This window comes from Dermacentor silvarum, chromosome 2 (assembly GCF_013339745.2).
Source record: "Dermacentor silvarum isolate Dsil-2018 chromosome 2, BIME_Dsil_1.4, whole genome shotgun sequence".
NCBI classification, from domain to species: Eukaryota; Metazoa; Arthropoda; class Arachnida; order Ixodida; family Ixodidae; genus Dermacentor; species Dermacentor silvarum.
The window spans coordinates 182,340,144-182,356,636 of record NC_051155.1 but is presented as its reverse complement, the minus strand read 5'-3'; positions in this window follow the sequence as shown (position 1 = coordinate 182,356,636).

Genomic DNA, 16,493 nt, shown 5'->3' with positions numbered 1-16,493 from the left:
CCGACTAAATGCCGCGAAGGCAGCGCAGCGTAGAGTCCGACACCAGTCACAAACTGCGAAGAATCGTGACTACCTGGATTAACAGGATACTTAACGCTAAGGGGATTCACAATTCTCACGTATGCAGTATCCACTAGATAGTTATGCACGCGAACTAGAAAAACTATAACAAGAACAAAGCTATAGTATACAAGCAGCGTAATATATTGCTACCAGTTCCGAGGCGCCAAAGAAAATAGAATTTGGCCATCTCATATTGAACAAAAAGTTCCTCTTAAGACCATGAAATACCAATCCCGTGGGATAAAAGGGGCGAAAACACAATAAGCAACTTCAATCGCAAGTGATAACAGCACGGTGCAGTGCACGCTGTGTGGCGCACGCAATATTCTGAGTGCAATGTAGCTAGCACAAGGCAAGGAAATAGGAACAAATATAGGACGAGCACTTGACATCTTCTCTTGCGCTAAAGTACTCGTAATGAATTATTAACAAAGAGCCCGTTTGTCAGTTCTCTTGTCGGCAACATTCTTGCTGAACGGGACCGGAGACTGAAATAGAGCGCATTGTCAGCAATTCCCGCCTTTCTTCGCATCCGGCAAAACTTGAGAGTTTCACGCATGACGGCCGAAATCAGTTTGAAGAATAAATTAGTGCCTTCCACTCAGCGCTCTCCAATGAAAAACTCAGCTACTCTCCAAATCTATACAAACAGATCGCTGCACACGCAGTGCCAAGTAAGAATACAAAACACTGCAATACTTGCATGACAAAGGTCAGCACAAACACGACAGCCCGGAGTGAGCGCAATTACGGAACTATGCACAACACGGCATAGAGAAGGAATTGGGCGGTTTAACGTGACCACGTGGCTGCCTTGGTCATGTGACCGACGACCTCCGAGATTTGAGGAGTGGCCTCCGGTGAAAGCGAAAGCTACGCCCTTGGCTATGCTCGCATTGCGCACTATGCTTCGCGCTCGCCTGCGAGTTTTCCCACATTTCCCTTCCCAACTCCCTCCGTCGTGCTGCGGAGGCGCGAAATGTGGACACACGCTTCTAGGAGCAATACAAGAAACACTGGGCAGTGAGGGCGGTGGAAGTTTCCGTACGTCTAGCCTGAGCGTCGCCGCTGCATCAACTGCTGCCAGTACAGGCGCGAAAACATCGTACGTGTGTGTGGGCGCACGCGTGTGCGTGTGAAGGAATGGGGAACTTCAGCGCGTTGTGCTGCCGATAACGCGGAGCTCGCACAGTTCCGTACTTTTCTCTCGATACCGCCGTTCGGAGTATGGTGCGCGCGCCGCTTGAATAAACTTCTGACGTTGCCGCTGTCGCAACAATTTTAGCGATGCCTTTTTTCTTTTTCTTTTTTTAGTGCGACGCATTTCTTGGCGAACATTTGCCACTTTGACAGTATCTATTTAGCCGCCTACGTCTCTTGGTCGTTTCGTTAACTTGGTAGGTACCAAAATTGACCTAGTATGAAAGAGTGTATGACGAACATAATGATAAGTCATGACATAAATATCATGACATGCAGTGTCATGTAGGTCATGAGAATGACCCAGCGAAAATTGATTAACACTCAAAAACCAATGGAATGGGTTCGGATGTAGTGAAGGAAACACTAAAGGATGATGGTAGAAGTCATGACCATGACTGAGCAAAAATGACAATGACTCAGCGAAAAAAGCTTAATACTCAAAAACCACTGAAATGAGTTCGGACGGGGGCACTAAATGAAGGAAACACTAAAGGATTGTGGTAGAAGTCAGTCATGACCATGACTCAGCAAAAATGAGAATGACTCAGGCAAAAAAATGATTAACATTCAAAAACCAATAGAATGGGTTTGGATGTCGTACTAAGTGAAGGAAAAGGCTAAGGTTGATGGTCGAAGTCATAGTAATGATGACTTAAGGCTTTCGCCTTAAGGTATCTTTGGTGCAGCTAAAGGGACTCCTGAGGACTCATGACACGAATGCCATGACATGCGTGTCATGGTGGATATGAAAGAGCCGCCTACGTCTTGGCGCTCTCTTGGTCGTTTCGTTAACTTGGTATAGGCTCCCTGCACACTGCTTCGCATAACATCGATTTTCACACGGTGTGGGATCTGCCGGATTTTTCCTGCTTCACGCCTGCCAATGTTCACTTCAACAAACACCGCACGAAAGTCTATGGCTTATGCGGCGTTCAGACTACGTGCGCTACGTAGGCGTCATTCGTAGAGATATCGTAAGCGTAAACGCAAAAAACGCTCTGCATTAAATTAAATGTGAAGCATTTCTTGGCGAACATTTGCTACTTTGACAGTATCTATCATCTATCTAGCCGCCTACGTCCTTGTGCTCTCATGGTCGTTTCGTTAACTTGGTATGTACCAAAATTGGCATACTATGACAAGAGCACATGACGAACAACAATGATATGTCATGACATGACATGTATGCATGTCATGTAGGTCATGAAACAGCCGCCTACGTCTTGGTGCTCTCATGGTCGTTTCGTTAACTTGGTAGGTACCAAAATTGGCATAGTATGACAGGAGTGTATGACGAACATAAATGATAGGTAATGACATAAATGCCATGAAATGCCTGTCGTATAGGTCATGACAATGACCCAGCGAAAAAGATTAACTCAAAAACCACTGACAAGTACTAAGTGATATAGGATAGAAGTCAGTCATGACTCAGCAAAAATACAATAACACTAAAATCAAAACCACTGGTTCAGACGACTAAGTGAAGTACATAGTCATGTGACTGAGCAAAAATGACAATGAATCTTAACAGGAATGGGTTCAGACGTGGGCACTCTAAATGATGATGATGGAAGTCACAGTCATGACCATGACAAGATTAATACTCAAATACCACTAAAATTGGTTCGGATGTGGTACTAAGTGAAGGAAAGGCTAAAAGGTTGATGGTCGAAGTCATAGTCATGAGCATGACTCAGCAATAATGACAATGACTCAGTGAAAAAAAGATTAATACTCAAAAACCACTGATATGGGTTCGGACGTGGCACTAAGTGAAGGAAACACTAAAGGAGTGTTGTAGAAGTCATAGTCATGACCTTAAGGTCTCTTAGGTGTAGCTAAACTGACTCCTGAGGACTCATGAGATGAGTGTCATGTAGGTCAAGAAAGAGCCGCCTACGTCTTGGTGCTCTCACGGTCGTTCCATTAACTTGGTAGGCTCCCCGCACACTGCTTCGCATAACCGATTCCCACAGGGCATGGGATCTGCCGGCTTTTTTCACGGGCTATCGAGTCATTGTTTCGCGTTTCAAGCGAAAATGTAATTTGTATCATGCAAAAAAAATTTAAAAATACTTACGGCCGGGGATTTATAGAACGATACAAGGAGGACGCCAGGAAATGTAGTCTAAAACTGACAGAACATGCGCTGCGTTGTTCCTGGAGTCGTCGTGTCACGCTGTATTTATCAGTCATAATAAACCCGCCGCAACACGCTTATCTTTTAGAGTCCCCGGCCGATAAATCGGACACCGATAATCCGGACATGCTCGGTAATTCGGACAGCTTCTCGGCACCGCCAATGGCCCCATAGACTTCATGTGTAAAGACGACCGATATTTCTGACATCCGGCAGATCACATTCGATTATCCGGACTCCGTCTGTAGTTGTAGCGTACGCCGACTCTGCCGCCATTATCTCCTCTGGCAACCTCGACGAGACATAAAGTATGGCCTCAGAGATTACAAGCTAGATCGTAATTCTTGAGGTCTTGCCTTGGTTAGCCTACCTTGGTCGCAGCACAAGGCCTCACAGATTTAGCTGCAAATGCCGATCTTGGAGGCTTTGCCTGAATTGTGAGGTAGCATCAACGTCGCGATCATAAGATCAGAGGCATCCTCGCGCATGGTCGTGGTCTTCATCGGCGGCGCGGAAATCGAAACCACAAATTTAAGAAGCTGTTTCGTTACATCCTTCTTTGCTGAACTGGTTGAAATTCTGGGTTTTTCATATTACGGGCTGAGAGGACCGAATACAGAGGTGTTGAATGTGAGAGGAATACAAAATGTTTTGTAAATCTTTTGTTTTTCAGCCGACATATTTAGAAAAAAAAAAACGCATATCTAAAGGCGTGTAGGTTGAGTGTGTTTGTATATTTATTCCTCCACGAATATGCAGAACCTTACTATATTTTTTTTGCGCTGTAGTCGCAATTGTTTTCTTTTTTGCTATGGCTCGGTTTATATGATATATTTTTCCAATTGGCAAAGAGTCAGTGAATTCGTCTAGAATTCGCCAGCACTGACGCACGTGACACTTTATAGATACGTTAGCCCACGCCTAAGGTCGTGTGTCAGCCTTGCTTCCACTTGTTCTGAATGAGCTTGTATTTATACAATATGCTTTACGTAAAAAACAAAAAAAAAAAAAAAAATCTTCTATGACCAACTTTTGCTGGGTTCAGACCTTAAGCTGTCAACCCATCAGCAGATGTTAATTATAACACATTCCCGACTGGACAGTAAGTGAAATCACTTGTGCTGAATATTAATCACCCTTTGCTTATGTAACTTTTCTTATAACGGCCTTCTTTTCGGAACAAAGAAGAATCAGAATACTGTTTTTCTTCAACACGTGAACATTTTTTTCAGCCGGGAGATATGCAATGCGATATCATTAGGGAGGGGAGGGGGGGGGGGGGGTTATCAAACTATGATCTTTCACGAGACATTCGCATTGGTCCGAACCGTAAAATTTCAGTGATGCACACTGCGAGACATTCTGTCCACGAATAATTCCACGAAGATTTCAGTCGGAATATTTTTCGGTTTTCGGTGAGTAGTACAGAAGCGGTCCCTTAAAAAAAAAAAAAAAAAAAAAAAAAAAAAAAAAACTCACACTAACGACATGAAAGCAAAGGTGAATCAAAATTATACACTGACACTTAGAACTAACGCGTACAATACAAAACCAAGTCATAATCGAAATTAAGACTTTAGGCGTTGCCTAACCTAGATATACGTGAAAACAACAAACAAATGAAAACACTGACGCTTTCTCTAGTCGAGTGTTCAGCAATCAGGTCTCAGTAGAAAATTTAACAAAAAACTAAAAAAAAAAGTGTCTGTGTTTCGCGAGCAAAAGGGACCAGAGGATAAAACAAGCGCTCTTCTTAACATCTCAGCCCTTTCATACGCCCAACACGCGACTGCATTTCATCGCAACAAGACACACAAAAATTAATACTAAAAGACAAATAACAGAATCGGCTCTAAAAGTACCATGTTGTCAATCACTTGGCGTTCGCAAACACACATCTTTAGACGCGCACGAGCCGGTCGCCCATTCTCAGGTCTACTCGTTGTCCACTCGCGACACCACAACCAAGCTGATATGCCCGAAGCATCTTTGACTTTGGACCCGCGGCCTTCAAATACTGGGAGAGCGGCGCATTCATGGACACGCGTGCACGCTGACCGTTTGACCGCTGGGCAGTCGCCTTTCTTTCCCCCAGGAAGGGAGCGGCCATTGCAGCAGACTATCGAGCATACCCAATGCTTCGCTACGTTCCTCTGCTTACAATTCCTTGACATTGGTGAGAACCGGCGGCATTTGCGGCGTCCTGAATTTCCGCGAAATCCTTTCTTTACAGACGCGCGTCACGCATATTCTAGATTTCAGCAGCCGCCTAAGCTGCGGGTTCACCCTAGTCCGCTTTTGGCGCTTCACCCGGCTCGTACCGCCGCCCGAGTCCGACTTTCTCGGCTTGCGCCTTCGTCGTTTGCCCTCGGCGCGGCTCGCAAAGCTCGCGGTCTCGGCACTCGTACTCGCAGGTGCCCTGCCTTCTCGTCGCAACGACATAGCTCCGGGCGGCAAAACCAAGCTAGCCTCGTGGTCGTCGCTAGATGTCTGCACTTCTAACAGAACATAACTGCATCCGACGCCATCTGAGCTAGCCGGTTCGCCCTGCGGTCTCTCACCGACAGGCTTCGCCTTGTGGCTACTATCTAAATAACGCCTCCTAAATAAGTCTGTATAGGAGGCGTTGATCTAAATCAAAAGAGCCACTGTCAGCCACTTTTCCCAAAGCGGCCTCTCTAGACGGCGAAACAACATCGTGTTTGCGCTCGTCACATAGCGTGTGCACCAATGGCATCACATCATTTGCTACGCATCCTGAGCTTGTAGCCATCATAATAGGCGGCCTGTCCTCGACAAGCTTGGCCTTGTCGCTATCGCCCTTGGCCTTCGCAGTCAGCCTGACTTATAGCTTCAAAATGCCTCAACAGAGCCATCTTTCCCTCATCATAGTGCCGATTCGCCTCATCAAGCAGGCGTTCCAAAACGCATGCGTGTTTACAAGGGAGCAACAGGATCAACCGCTCGTACCAGAGGTCCCGGTTGACACCTTCTTCTTCGCAAACTTTTTCAAAGTCAGCAAGAAAAGTAAGAATATTCTCGCTTGCCCTGAAAATGTGGAGACGGTATAGTGCGGAGCGCCATGCCCATGCCTGAATTTCTCGACGGCGCTCTCGCCTTGCCTTTTCCTCAGGACTTTCATGCTCCTTCGCTTCTAACTCGCGCCTCTCACGCCTCTCGCGTTCCTTTGCCTCGAGCTTTCGCTCAACAATCATCTCCCAAGCCTCGTCAGCTTCCTCGACCGTAACGTCCTCCGCCCGCATCACGTCGAGAATCACTTTTCTTGCTTTTTGGAAGCCGGCGGAAATGCCCAACTCCTTATAAATTTGAAGGAGGTCCTGCACTTGATATGACTCCATCGTGATCTCGTACTCTCGTGTTGTTTCCTCGCTAAAGTTACTCTCAATTCAAACTAAAATCCACTGTTTAAAGGAGGTAAATTAAGTCATATAGTCTACAAAACAAAGCACTCTACTAACATCTGCCTGTGCTAGAGAGGTCTGGCGACTTGACAAGCATACATCGGGCACTCACCCAGCCAAAGTGGTTGACGCCGGTTGGTCTGGTAGCTGTCATCGAGCGGTCTAGCAGGCGTCTTCGGTCCTCGTATCTCGCAGCTTGCCATCCGCTGTTGAGATACTGGTTCGCAAATCCCACAGCTGTCATCCACTATTGTGACTCGGGGTCGGGGATGAGAGACGGAGTCTTGAAGCAGACGAAGAGGAGACGAAAACTTTATACAATATGTACAAATATATACAGATATAGCAGGTAATAACTAGCAATAGTTTCCATTAGCTGGTAAAAGCAGTAAGAGCGCACCAGACCGACGAGGCGGCTGGTGGCGACTCTGTCTTCACAAAAGGCCGGTACTGCCTTAAATCCCTTTTTGGTCTTCTTGTCGGCAGGAACGAGGCAGGGGCGGAGAGCTGACGTCACCCGCGTCGCATTCTTCTTTCCACGAGGGGGAGGGGGGGGGGAGAGCTGGTGCCGCTTGCAATGTCCCGCGTCTAATTGCTTCGTCGCGGCAAAGATGGGTGCTTCTTGAAGTCCCCTTGCGCGTCGAATTCTTTATTTGTCGCGTAGAGGTGGGAGCTCCTGTCGCCTCGATGATAGGCACGTTGGCACGGCACAACAGCGGGGAGGACTGGTTGCGGTCGCACCACCCGTAGTGGTCAGCGGAACACCCTTGGAGGGTATCTCCTCAACTTCGGCAGAAATTTACAATGCTGAGCGGCAGGATAATCACCGGCAAGACCTGCGACCAGCGCGCAACAGCCAGTGCCGCCCGCCAGAGAAGCTGGTTACGCGCTGGACGGCTTACCAACGGCTTCACACACTGAACAAGTTGCCTCCATGGTAAGTGGCGTGTTTGCAAGCCATGCCGGAAACTTGCAGGGTGGCCGAGTGTAAAGATGAAGAGATGCACTCGGGCTATGGCGCTCGCACACCGGGCGCTAGGGGGCGAACGAGGAGAAGACGAGGATGAAGCAGATAATAGAACAGCTGGTCAGTTTGTATCAACGAGATTCCACTGTACATCCGAAAATTGGTAAAACCAGTGGGTGTGTTCAGATAAAGACTAAGGGGATCCCGACTATTTTTAGCTTTCAGCGAAATTTTTGTGTGAGGTGGGAGGGTGTCTGTAAAAAGGAATCAAGCTTCATTTTATGAAACTTAGCATAAATTTCTTGAAAAAAATTATTGTCACTAAAGGTGGAAAACAGCATTTTAACGACTTGCAGATTTTACAACGAACAGCGAATAAAATTTTAAATCCCTACTTTTACAATTCTCTCAGAGATATTTCAGTTTTAATTCATGGCATTATTATTATAAATTATGCAGTTCAGGAAAATTAATCGGTCTGTTCTGATTACTAAATTGCACATTAACTGTAGTTCCAGAATCCATATCTAGAAGTTCAGGCGCTCAATTCTTGGCCAATCCCCCGAAGTGGGTACGAGCCATGTGCTGAGGACATCATCATCATCAACAGCTGGTCCAGGAACGGGTGCTGTCTCTGTGTCTCTGTTCCTTTACACTGCTTTAAATGCAAGTTTTGCAGACAATTACTAAACCCTCGTTTTTCCATGTGTTTTCGTGCTTCATACGAGGGGCGTAGTTTGTTTCTCCGGTGTCCTCGGTGAGCTAATTAAACATGTCACCTTGCTCTGCAAAATGCAGAGCATGTTGTGGGCAATATGTTGGCAATGTATAAAATGAGTGGTTTAAATTCGCCTTTTCCGATAGAATAGACGGCTGCGCTGTCATAGTTACAACTATCACTGAGGTAATATTTTGCGAACATAGGGGGAACAATACGCCAAGTTTATGTCCGATGGTAAATGCGTGTTGATCAAATACAGCTTTAAAAAACTGTAAGCACGTATTCGGAAGTATCACGCTGCTGTTATTAGCTGGGTTTCGCAATGTGCCCAAGAGAACTCTGCATTTTCAGATATTTTATAATTTGACGGAATATAGGCAGCATTTTAAGTACAATGTGTCGCGGAGTTTTAACGTTTCTGGCTTATTTATAAGCGTTCCGAGTATTTATTGAACCCTCATTTTTTCCATTTTACTTTTTCATGCGTGATATATTGGGTTGGTCTGGTGTTCTCATTGAACTAAAGGAAGCAGCTTCGTTATTTTTGTGACTCTGAGGACCAGGTAATGTTTGATGTGTAGGCAAAGTTCAAAATACACGTAGATGGGTAATTAGGACTTTCGCAATAAATTACGTATGCAAGCACTCTAGTGTTTTATGAACGTGTCTAACGAGCGGGACAGAATTGAGCCCACTGCCCTGACAGAACTGTAAACGCCACCAAGACAAAATCTAGCGAAAATTGGTTGTATGCAATGAAAACTCTCTGAGAGAAGTTAAATAAGGTTGGATCAAACAGAGTCTTCCTAAAAAAATGTCGCAGTTTCGCCCGAAAGGCGAAGCATCGATTGCGATAGCAAATTATTAGACAGCTATGCGCAGTAAGGTTAGCAGTTTTATCAGCTGCATAAACTGCTGTAAACATTCGCTTACTAACTAACTTAACAAGCACAATGTCACGCGCGCACAGGCAGACACGAACACATCTCTCTCGATGACCTCGTACAGGATCGACCACATCAAAGGTGAACACCTCATTAGTATTCGAGACATCATAGAAGCTGATGTTCAGTACATGATTCGAAAAATCACTATTGTGTTTATCGACACCATGATTACACATCGTATAACGAACATTTCACTCGTGTAGTAGAATAAACGCTGTAGTTTTGCCATCTTGAATACTAATGAGGTGTTCACCTTAGATGTGGTCGACCCTATACATTAGCTGTCGAACGCTGGCGTGATGAAGAGCGGCTGCAGTGACGAGTGAATTCCCTTTCGCGCTGCCTCTCGCTTAAATGCGAATCAGGTGCGCGAGAATGCAGCGCACGCGAAGCCATCACCTATCTCGGGCCGCTTTCGAAACCATCGCAGATTACCTGAAAGATAAGGTGCGCGCAACCACCGCAGCCGGAGTGCAAGAGGAGATGCGCACTAATCCAGCTAAAAAAAGAAAGACACCTGGTATATTACGCCCACATACTTTAGTGGTTCAACTTGTGCAATGACCTAACCCTCATACACAACAGAGAAGTCTGGACAGGAAAAGTCAGGGTGAAAAAAAGGAATGCACAGTGACATGTGCAGTACAATAAGCCACACTTTAGGAGTATATACTTGAGTATGGTTGCAGAATTTGGTAAAGTAACGTATATCCCTTGAAGCCGAAAAAAAAAAGCCAATTTCGTCAACATAAACGTACACCTGCACGCCATAATAGAACATAGTAAAATGTTAAATATTATAGGGGATAGAACTACACCTTTTGAAACACTCCTTGTCAGTACATGCCGTTGTGATTCCCCTTAGGAAAGTATGAATCCGCGGGAATATACACCGCGGAAAGTTTATACAATAAAGCCTATCGAGCAACATGATGCGCTCTACACTGTCACACGCCTTAGCAATTTTCAGGGTCAGCAAGGCGCATGTACTGGTTTCTGTGCCGAGAAAGCCGATTTCGACTTTAAGTCGACATGTGCACACCAAACTGAGCAGTCAGGTCTGAATCTGATTTTGCAGTCAAATATACGGTTCTCACCTGTTCCAATTTCCTATCAGGCCGTATACAGTATACCCTCTCTATTAGTTTTACAAGAATTAAGGTGCATGCAAATAGGTCTAATGTTAACTGAAGTGTAACCAGCGCCTCTTACTTGAAGTAACGGAATTCGGCTACGTCCCATTGAGGGAGAGTTCGCGGATTGAGGCTAGAAACATCCACGCGGTGACCAAGGAAGATTATTTCCTTTTGCCGAAATTTACATTTGTCGCGATTCAGCCGAAATCTGCGTCAGTGAGGGAACAACAGGGAGCAAGGATGATCACGGTAGATACATAGCAGGGGGTACAACGAAGACATTTTGACCAAGTATGACGACGGGAAGTACCAGTGAGTAGCCAACCGTCTGAAACAAGATCGAGAGCCAAGCGACAACGCAGTGCTGGGGCCGTCTGGTGTTGTGCCGCAAGGACATAACCCACCAGAATCGGCCAGCAATGGTCTGCAGGTGCACAAGCCCCAACCCCAGAGACTTCACTCCGAAAGTAAAGTAGACAACGCAGAGCCCCTGTGCGCCTCAATTTGTAGGGAAAAGCTGATGATGTGTCTTCAGCATGGCAACCCAACTGAGACTCCGGGACTTCATCCGGGACTCTAGGCACGTGACGTGTACGTCACGGACCTCCTATAAATAACCCAGTGGAGTGAACAATAAACCTTCCATTTCTATGTTCACAACGTAGTTGTTTTGTATGCCATGTTGCGACATAACAATATGAACATATAAAATAGGGGTACCTGATTCTTTTATTCCGTCACGAGGTCGCGGCATCGAATCCTGGCCACGGCGGCGGCATTTCGATGGGGGCGAAATACGAAAACACCCGTGTACTTAGACTTAGGTGCACGTTAAAGAACCCCAGGTGGTCCAAATTTCCAGGAGTCCCCCATACGGCGTGCCTCATAATCAAATTGTGTAGGGTGCCTCGATGCCAGCGCCGCTTTACAGGGTGGGGACAGCCTTTGAACCGCCCCGCTCCGCCGCTCTGGCTTTTCGGCGCCATGTTGGTTCTTTCGCACTGGCTGTCGAGCTGAACGGACGGCGCTCATTTGCTTTCATTGTGACGTTGTGGTGTGAGAGCTTGTGTTTTGTGTAGTGGCTTGTGATGTTCGTGCTTTTTAACGAAATATAACGGGCTGCTTTGTCGCTCTGTGCACTGGATCGACCGCAAAAGAGCCGCGGGTATTTGGTTACCACCGCGACGTTGAACGAAGGAAGGGCAGCGCAAGTAAAACGTGTGTGATGGGGGAAACGACGACAAACTTGCCGGTGTTTCCAGTTGGGCCCAGGATCCGTTTAATAATGACACGGCAGACGGGAGCTTGCTACACGAAACACAGACTTTAAACAGACACGCTAACAGGATACAGACGATTTACATACACATGTACGTGGCCTATAGTTCGGAAGTTGTCCTTCCATATAAAGCACGTGCCTATCACTCATGCTTCAACACTCGCCCGTGTGCATCGTCGTTGCGGTGCCCGTGACGGTGGTTGTGACGGTGGAGCGTCGTTGTGGCTACGTCGCTGCTGTCGCGCTGCACCTTGTCGCGACGCGGAAGCAAGAGGAAAACAGCAGGCCGGTAGAACACCAGGCCACTGCTCTAGCTGGCCAGTAACGCCTGGCCTGTAACGCCTCGGCCGCTATAACGTCGGGCTCGGTCAGCGGACAGGTAGCTCAGGCGCCCCGGTGGCCAGCAGGAAGCACTGCACCAGGCCGCTATCACAGCAGGCCGCTGGTACACAGGAGAGCAGAGCCACGAGCGGGATCCACGACCAGGTCCGCACGGTAGCAGGACGCCCGGTCGCCAGTCCTCGGGCTCGCTCAGCAGGCTGGTAGCTCAGGCGTCCCGGTCCAAGCAGGAAGCACTGCACCAGGCCGCTATCACAGCAGGCCGCTGGCGCGCAGGAAAGCCCAGCCACGAACTGGATCCCCGACCAGGTCCGCACGGTAGCTGGACACCCGGCCGCCGGTACCCGAGCCTTGAACCGCCGTTTTGCGAGCTTGCGTTCGAGGCTGCCGCTCGCTTGCTTGCTTGCTTGATCCTCATCCGTGGCGCTTACCCACTACGGGGGATTGGCCAAGAAGCCGGCGGTTAAAGGTTAAACGGAAGGGGGAGATGGAGATGGAGGCTGCCGCTCGCTCTCACGCTCTGCGTGCTCTCGTGCCACTTCTTTGTTCATGGCACGTGGTGGTCTTCTTCCATTATCATCATCACCAATGCCCTTCTTGGTGCTGCCATACAACCACCAACACTTCAAGCTGGCTTGTCACGCACTTTGTTTTGGCACCGCCACACGCCACTATCCACATCATCACAACGTGACAGCTGGGTACCGACGGACACAACGAAAATATGCGAGTGAGGATCATGATTTTGTTAAGGATAATGTCCCTTTGTAATCCTTTTCATTTTCGCAGAGAAGTTGCTTAGATATGTTGGCGTGCCTTTTCTAGAGATTATAAGGCTGCAGTATGGTGTGATTGCCGTGTTTGACTTGTTGCAGCGGCGTAAGTTTATTCCAGACGTTTGTGAATTGACCTTTTTTTTTGTAGCTAGAAGTATTGAAGCACTTGTAAACTCGTTTCCTGGATATATATATATATATATATATATATATATATATATATATATATAAGCTTTATTTGGCTGGTAAATATTTTAAGGAGCGGTGGTAGGAGCCCCTCAGTCCAGGGCCCCACTGGCCTCTGCCGCCTGCCTGACCTGGCTAATTAAGGACTTTTGTCCTGCCAAGTCGGAACGGGCGAGCTGTGCCTCCCACTGCTCCATTGTGATATTATTAGATGACCTATGAGGGTGCTTAGTACACTCCCAGGTTACGTGTATTAATGTAGGTATGCCACCGCACCAAGGGCATGTGGCCCTATAGCGGGTGGGATACATGGCGTTTAGCAGTTTTAGATGGGGGAATACCCCGGTCTGTATTTTGCGCCAATCGGCGGCCTCTTCCTCGCTAAGTTGTGGGTGAGGCGGCGGGTATTTTCTGCGGACTCCGCGCTGATGAGCAAGGATGTCTTTGACATTTAAATTGATGGGATTTTGTGAGGGATAGTGTGAGGGGTTGCGGTTCGAAGATGACGCCATCGCTCGGTTAGTAGACGCTCGAGCTAACGCGTTAGCCTGTTCGTTTCCCTGTACCCCCGCATGTCCCGGGCACCAGAATAGGCGATGGCGGTGGTTGAACGATTTGGGGATTATCGCGAGGCTAGCCGCAGTCACGTGCCCCTTGAGAAACATCCTGGATATGCTTGAGAAACATCCTGGCACGATTCCTGGATATGCGATCGATGACAGTACCTACCTGGTCGATTTTGTCTCAGCAAAAATTAAACAAGCACAAAGCATCACTCAGTCGGAAGAGAGTGATGAGAGAAGCGACTTCATTCTCGACTTAGAGGAACTTTCTTCTCTTAAGGAAGATGTGCTCACCCACTTGGCAGGATTTTTGTTAAAGCCGATTATCCGCACTGTGAAGCACTGCTCTGCATGCTAGCGGCTGAAGAACCTGGACAGGAACACCACCTTGATCAACTAAATTAACATGTCCAAGGCGGCAAATTTTAATTTATGGAAGCAGACAAATTCTGTACTTTGTTTTTAATGTGAGGGTGTTCTCAAGTCTTTTGCTGAAGCTCAAGATCTGAGCTGTCTGAGAAACACTATTGAAAGCACTGAAGGAAATTATTGTAAAGAATGTAACCTTGCCAGAAAACCCATGTTATCAGCACAAAGATGTGATTGGAAAACTTCTTGAGCGATTTGTGTCCACACATCTCCGCATCTATCTGCGATGGCTTAACACTCCTGAAAAGGCAACTGAGTGTTATGCTAGCAAGACTGTCGCAGGTACGAGCGTGCAGTAGGGCAACCACATTTTAACCATGCAGATAACCTCGCTGAGAGCTTATAAAGTGGATTAATTAGTGCTTACTTTTGTAAATAAATTGTTTTTGACTGTTGAAAACTCTTTTCAGTGCATTCTTCTTCAGCAGGCACTGAACTGCTGCAGGCTAATTACGCGACGGCTCCTAATTTTTCACCCAGTTTCATAAATATGACGGGAAAACCATAAGAAGCAAGATTACCATTAAAGGAGCTTCAAACTTAACATTTCATCAAGTGTACAATTCGAGTAATATTTGTGAGTCGTTCACCAGTGATATGAGTAAATAAAAAAGGGGGTAACCTCGCAAACATATCGTGCTACCTTCAGGTTGCGATACACGCGAAAAGTGTCGGACAACCTCTTTTGAAACGAGCATCCTATGCAAGCAAACTGTTTATCAGATGGTAAAGAAGAAAATCTGCATTTAAATCGCGTCGGTGTCGTCCCTAGCACGCCCGCCGCCCTTTCTTTCTGCCCAATGGTTAATCCGCAGCCGCCACACGCCCAGCGCCTCCGTATTGGAAAGATCCAAGACGGCGCCGAAAAGCATGGGTGTCCCCACCCTGAAAGCGGCGCTGGGCATTGAGGCACCCTAAGATCGTGGTTTTGGCACGTAAAACCCCACAATTTAATTTTTTTCTTTTATTCCGTGCACTTGCCCCACAACCAGTTGGCGAACGCGCGCTTGCATTTCCCCATTAGGATTTCGAATTTTCAAAACGTTTTATGAATATTTTATTTGCTCATTCTCTGCGGTTTTATTTTACAGTTAAGGTCTTCCTGTTACGATTTCGCAAGTCCATCGTTTGCTTTGCTGCTCTCAGGAAGTGGGCTAGAGGCACGCTCTTCCGGCAAACCTCAAGGCTTTTCCTTTCATTAAGCATTCTCTATCTCTCAGGCTAATCCCTGGTTCCGATAACGACGAAGAACGTCCTCGTGCGCTCGCGCACAGACTCGCGAGGAGATCCGCGTTCTACTGAGATAGGACCGACAGACAGCCCGCCTTGCCGCTTCGTCATGGCTAGCTCAGAGAGCGAGGGCGAACCGTATTCTGGTGGTGATGTGCAGACTTCCTCTGACTCGAAGCCGCCTGATGTCAACGCCTCGCGGCGCACAAAGAAGCCAGAAGTCACGTTTAACGTGAATTGCTCCAGCGACGCTCCGCCCCCAGCTGCGGTGGCGTCGTCACCACCCGAAAGCACCACGCCTCCTGCAGACCACTGGCAGAAGCCCGACGATGGTGCACCATCGTCAACTACGCCGCTCATACACCAGCGGGAGCCTTCCGTCGCGTCTTCCAAACCGGGCAGTGAGTCGCACGCTGAGCCTAATGGGACGGATTCGCAAACCGAAAAAAAATCGCGAGAGGATGAAATGGCGACGGCGACGACGACGACGGCGACGACCAAGCGTAGCGAAACTCCGAGGGCGGGAAAACCTCCGGCGCAGTCATCGGGGGGTGCAGCAGAGAACTCACCGATCCCACTTGCAGCCGAGTCAAGCGCCTCATCGACAAAGGCCTCGGGGTCGCCGAAAAAGAAGAGTTCGTCATCCCTGCGACGGAAGGTAGAAAGCCCCGCTCCGACAACATCGACTGCCGGCAAAGATCTAGAGACGAAGAAGCAACGGAACCCGGAACGCGAGCTCCTCTCGACGGACGACGTCGGGTGCGACGTGATCACTTTCGAGCTCCAGTACCCGCCCAGAGAATTTTCACCGTCTAAACACACCACAGAGAGTAGTAGGTCGACTGCTGCGGAAAAAGGCGGTTCTGTAGCAAGCGCCCAGGGCAAGGCGCGCGGGGCTATTCGCGAAGACGCCAGAGCAACCGTCAAACCGGCATCCGAACGGACTAGCTTTGGGGTCGGAAACAGTCAATTGTCGCAGAAGGTGATAAAGAATGCCTCAGGGGCACTGCCAAAACGACCGATGGAAACGCATGGCGAACAAGCCGCGCGTTCTTTCCGCGGCCAAAGCCCGAAAGTGCACACCTTCGA